General features: G+C 38.8%; 1 non-coding gene across 1 annotated transcript; it reads right to left on the reverse strand.

The window, feature by feature from the left end:
* Positions 1-1,838: 1,838 nt before the first annotated feature.
* Positions 1,839-1,942, reverse strand: LOC112767936 (small nucleolar RNA R71). The gene has a single exon (XR_003185376.1). It is a non-coding gene; the product is annotated as a small nucleolar RNA R71 (small nucleolar RNA).
* Between the last annotated feature and the right edge of the window lie 4,271 nt (positions 1,943-6,213).

Consider the following 6,213-nt stretch of genomic DNA (forward strand, 5'->3'; position numbering starts at 1 on the left):
CCTGGAATTCTTATTAAAAATTTTGAATCCCTTTATTTTCTTTTCCACTCAATTTTCAAAAAATCACAAAAAATTTTATAAAACCATAAAAATCAAAAATATTTTTAGTTTGGTGTCAATTGCATGACTTTCTTCTTCTTGCATTTTTTTGAATATATGCATTTTGTTCTTCATTAATCTTCAAGTTGTTCTTGATGATTTCATTGCTCTGATCTTTAAATTCTCTTATTTTGTGTGTTTTGTTGTTTCTCATATGCATTTTCAAATTGTTATAGTCTTTAGTATACAAAGTTCTAAGTTTGGTGTCCTGCATGCATTGCTTATTTGATATTAGTTTTTCATGAATTAGTTGTATTTTAGTTGTTTTTCATTATTAAAAATTCAAAAAAAAATTCAAAACTATGTCTTTTCAAGTCAATAATACAGAGAATTGAAGATTCAAAACATTCAGCAGAGGAATCAAACAGAAAAAGCTGGGCGTTCAAAACGCCCAGTGAAGAAGGAAAACTGGCGTTTAAACGCCAGCCAGGGTGCCTGGCTGGGCATTAAACGCCCAAAAAGGTAGGATTTTGGGCGTTAAACGCCAGAATGGATGCCATTCTGGGCGTTTAACGCCTGGAGGGCACTAGAGGGAAGATTTTGTTTTTAATTCAAATCTTTTTCAAATCATATCTTTTCAATCATATCTCTTCAAAATTAATTTCTTTCCATTTTTTTATTTTTATTATTATCGAAAATCCTTGCTTCAATTAATGTTATACTTCAAAATTTTCAAGTTGTTACTTGCCTATTAAGAAAGGATCAAAATTTTAAATTCTAAGAATCATATCTTTCAATTTCTTGTTAGTCAAGTAATCAACTTTAATTTTAAAACTTTCTTTTTTTTAATTTGATTTTCAATCATATCTTCTCAATCATATCTTTTTAATCACATCTTTTCCAAAATTAATTTTCAAGCATATCTTTTTGATTTCTAATTTCAAAAATCTTTTTCAAAATCACTTAATTTCTTTCCCAATCTTAATTTTCGAAAATCTCAATCAAAATTTCAAATTTCTTTTTATTATTTTAAAAATCTTTTACTTTAATTTAAAAAATTCTTCCCCTCTTCTCACATCCTTCTATTTAAGGGACTAACACTCCTCCTCAAGGTGCAATTCGAACTATATCCCTCCTGATAAGTTTGAATTCTCTTCTATCTATCTCCTCCTTCTATTCTTCTTTTCCTCTGACACCTCAAGGAATCTCTATACTGTGACATAGGGGATTCCATACTTTCTTGTTCTCTTCTCTTTCATATGAGCAGGAGCAAAGACAAAGGCATTCTTGTTGAAGCTGATCCTGAACCTGAAAGGACCTTGAAGAGAAAGCTAAGAGTGGCTAAAGTACAACTCTCTGTAGAGGGCCTAACAGAGCTTTTCAAAGAAGAAGAAGCCATCGCAGCCAAAAACAACAATGCCAACAATGTAAGGAAGGTGCTGGGTGACTTTACTGCACCTACTCCCGACTTCTATGGGAGAAGCATCTCAATCCCTGCCATTGGAGCAAACAACATTGAGCTTAAGCCTCAATTAGTTTCTCTGATGCAATAGAATTACAAGTTTCATGGACTTCCAATGGAAGATCCTCATCAGTTCTTAGCTGAATTCCTGTAAATCTGTGACACTGTCAAAACCAATGGGGTTGATCCTGAGGTCTACAAGCTTATGCTCTTCCCTTTTGCTGTAAGAGATAGAGCTAGAACATGGTTAGATTCACAACCTAAGGAAAGCCTGAACTCTTGGGAAAAGCTAGTCAATGCCTTCTTGGCAAAGTTCTTTCCACCTCAAAAATTGAGTAAGCTTAGAGTGGAAGTCCAAACCTTCAGACAGAAGGAAGGTGAATCCCTCTATGAAGCTTGGGAAAGATACAAGCAATTAATCAGAAGGTGCCCTTCTGACATGCTGTCAAAATAGAATATCATAGGTATATTCTATGATGGTCTGTCTGAACTATCCAAAATGTCATTGGATAGCTCTGCTGGAGGATCTCTTCATCTGAAGAAGACGCCTGCAGAAGCTCAGGAACTCATTGAAATGGTTGCAAATAACCAATTCATGTACACTTCTGAAAGTAACCCTGTGAATAATGGGACAAGTCAGAAGAAAGGAGTTCTTGAGATTGATACTCTGAATGCTATATTGGCTCAGAATAAAATATTGACTCAGCAAGTCAATATGATTTCTAAAAGTTTGTCTGGAATGCAAGCTGCACCAGGCAGTACTAAGGAAGCTTCATCTGAAGAAGAAGCTTATGATCCTGAGAACCCAGCAATAGAAGAGGTGAATTACATGGGAGAACCCTATGTAAACACCTATAATCCTGCATGGAGAAATCATCCAAATCTCTCATGGAAGGACTAACAGAGGCCTTAACAAGGCTTTAATAACAATAATGGTGGAAGAAACAGGTTTAGCAATAGCAAACTTTTTCCATCATCTTCTCAGCAACAGATAGAGAATTCTAAGTAGAGCCACTCTGAATTAGAAATTGTAGTCTCTGATCTAATTAAAACCACTCAAAGTTTCATGACTGAAACAAGGTTCTCCATTGGAAATTTGGAGGCACAAGTTGGTCAGCTGAGTAAGAAAGTTACTGAACTCCCTCCTAGCACTCTCCCAAGCAATACAGAAGAGAATCCAAAAAGAGAGTGCAAGGCCATAACTATAACCCACACGGCCGAACCTGGAGAGGAGGATGAGGCAGTGATCTCCACTGATGAAGACCTCAATGGACGTCCACTGGCCTCCATGAAATTCCTTGATGAGGAACCATGGGAATCTGAGGCTCACACTGAGACCATAGAGATCCCATTGAATTTACTCCTGCCATTCATGAGCTCTGATAAGTATTCTTCCTCTGAAGAGGATGAAGATGTTACTGAAGAGCAAGTTGCTAAGTACCTTGGAGCAATCATGAAGCTAAATGCCAAGTTATTTGGTAATGAGACTTGGGAGGATGAACCCCCCTTGCTCACCAAAGAACTGGATGACTTGACTAGGCAGAGATCACCCCAAAAGAGACAAGATCCTGGAAAGTTCTCAATACCTTGCACCATAGGCACCATGACCTTTGAAAAGGCTCTGTGTGACCTAGGGTCAAGCATAAACCTCATGCCTCTCTCTGTAATGGAGAAACTAGGAATTTTTGAGGTGCAAGTTGCAAGAATCTCATTAGAGATGGCAGACAATTCAAGGAAACAAGCTTATGGACTTGTAGAGGATGTCTTGGTAAAGGTTGAAGACCATTACATCCCTACTGATTTCATAATCTTAGAGACTGGGAAGTGTATGGATGAATCCATCATCCTTGGTAGACCCTTCCTAGCCATAGCAAAAGCTGTGATTGATGTTGACAGAGGAGAATTGGTCCTTCAAGTGAATGAGGACTCCCTTGTGTTTAAAGCTCAAGGATCTCCCTCTGTGATCATAGAGAAGAAGCATGAAAAGCTTCTCTCAATGTAGAGTCAAACAAAATCCCCACATTCAAACTCTAAGTTTGGTGTTGGGAGGCCACAACAACCTCTAAGTTTAGTGTTGGAAGGCCATCATCATGCTCTGAGTATCTGTAAGGCTCCATGAGAGCTCACTGTCAAGCTATTGACATTAAAGAAGCGCTTGTTGGGAGGTAACCCAATTTTTACTTTTCTATGTTAAATTTCTATTTGTTATTTTATGTTTTCTGTAAGTTGATGATCATGTGAAGTCACAAAAACAATTGAAAAAGCAAAAAAAAAAAACTAAAAAACATAATGAAAAAATAGCACACCCTGGAGGAGAAGATTACTGGCGTTTAAACGCTAGTAAGGGTAGCAGAATGGGCGTTAAACGCCCAGTCTGGCACCATTCTGGGCGTTTAACGCCAGAAAGAGGCACAAAGCTGGCGTTTAACGCCAGATAGGGGCAAGAAGCTGGCGTTAAACGCCGGAAATGGGTAGCAACCTGGCGTTTAACTCCAGGATTGACAGAAAATGGCATTTTACACGCCACTTGGTGCAGGGATGAAAAATCCTTGACACCTCAGGATCTGTGGACCCCACAGGATCCCCACCTACCCCACCTCTCTCTCTCTTCTTCACCCATTCACCAATCACCTCAATACCTCTTCCCCAAAAAAACCCCTCACCTATCAAATCCTACCCTCTTCTCCATAAACCCTTCACCAATCTACATCATTCCATTCAAATTCAACACACTTTCCCTTCCAAACCCACCCATAATGGCCGAACCTTACCCCCCCTCTCCACTCCTATATAAACCCATCTTCACTCCTTCATTTTCACACAACATCAACACTACTTCTACCCTTTGGCCGAAACACTAAGCCCCTCCATCTCCTCTATTTCTTCTTCTTCTACTCTCTTCTTTCTTCTTTTGCTCGAGAACGAGCAAACCTTCTAAGTTTGGTGTGGTAAAAACTAAAGCTTTTTTGTTTTTTCATAACCATTTATGGCACCAAAGGCCGGAGAAACCTCTAGAAAGAGGAAAGGGAAGGCAAAAGCTTCCACCTCTGAGTCATGGGAGATGGAGAGATTTCTCTCAAGGGTGCATCAAGACCACTTCTATGAAGTTGTGGCCAAGAAGAAGGTGATCCCCAAGGTCCCTTTTAAGCTCAAAAAGAATGAGTATTCGGAGATCCGACATGAGATCCAAAGAAGAGGTTGGGAAGTTCTTACCAACCCCATTCAACAAGTTGGAATCTTAATGGTTCAAGAGTTTTATGCCAATGCATGGATCACCAAGAACCATGATCAAAGTGTGAACCCAGACCCTAAGAATTGGCTTACAATGGTTCGGGGGAAATACTTATATTTTAGTCCGAAAAATGTAAGGTTGGCATTCAACTTGCCTATGATGCAAGGAGATGCACAGCCCTACACTAGAAGGGTCAACTTTGATCAAAGGTTGGACCAAGTCCTCATGGACATCTGTGAAGAGGGCGTCTAATAGAAGAGAGATTCAAGAGGGAAGCTGGTTCAACTAAGAAGGCATGACCTCAAGCCCGTGGCTAGGGGATGGTTGGAGTTCATCCAATGCTCAATCATTTCCACTAGCAACCGGTCTGAAGTTACTATAGACTGGGCTATCATGATCCATAGCATCATGATTGGAGAGGAAGTAGAAGTTCGTGAGGTTATATCCCAAGAACTCTACAAGGTGGCGGACAAGTCCTCTTCTTTGGCAAGGTTAGCCTTCCCTCATCTCATTTGTCACCTTTGCAATTCGGTTGGAATTGACATAGAGGGAGACATTCTCATTGATGAGGACAAGCCCATCACTAAGAAAATGATGGAGCAAATAAGAGAACCTCACCAAGAGCATGAGGAAATTCCTCATCATGAAATCCCTGAGATGCCTCAAGGGATGCATTTTCCTCCACAAAACTATTGGGAGCAAATTAACACCTCCCTAGGAGAATTAAGTTCCAATATGGAACAACTAAGGGTGGAGCACCAAGAGCATTCCATCCTCCTCCATGAAATTAGAGAAGACCAAAGAACCCTGAGAGAGGAGCAACAAAGGCAAGGAAGAGACATTGAGGAGCTCAAGCACTCCATAAGATCTTCAAGAGGAAGAACAAGCCGCCATCACTAAGGTGTACCCGTTCTTTAATTTCCTTGTTCTTTATTTTCTATTTTTCAAAAATTATGCTTTATGTTTATCTATGTTTGTGTCTTATTACATGATCATTAGTGTCTTAGTGTCTATGTCTTAAAGCTATGAATGTCCTATGAATCCATCACCTTTCTTAAATGAAAAATGTTCTTAATTGAAAAAGAAAAAAAAGTACTTGAATTTTGAATTTTAAAACAGTTTTTAATTATTTTGATGTGGTGGCAATACTTTGTGTTTTCTAAATGAATGCTTCAACAGGGCATATTTTTGAATTTGATTATTTATGAATGTTAAAATTGTTGGCTCTTGAAAGAATGATGGAAAAGGAGAAATGTTTGATAATCTAAAAAATCATAAAATTGATTCTTGAAGCAAGAAAAAGCTGTGAAAAGCTTGCGGAAAAAAAAAAGAAAAAGCAAGTAGAAAAAGCCAATAGCCCTTTAAACCAAAAGGCATGGGTAATAAAAAAGGATTCAAGGCTTTGAGCATCAGTGGATAGGAGGGCCCACAGGAATAAAATCCTAGCCTAAGCGGCTAAACTAAGCTGTCCCTAACCATG

This window comes from Arachis hypogaea, chromosome 17, assembly GCF_003086295.3.
Source record: "Arachis hypogaea cultivar Tifrunner chromosome 17, arahy.Tifrunner.gnm2.J5K5, whole genome shotgun sequence".
Classification (NCBI taxonomy): domain Eukaryota; kingdom Viridiplantae; phylum Streptophyta; class Magnoliopsida; order Fabales; family Fabaceae; genus Arachis; species Arachis hypogaea.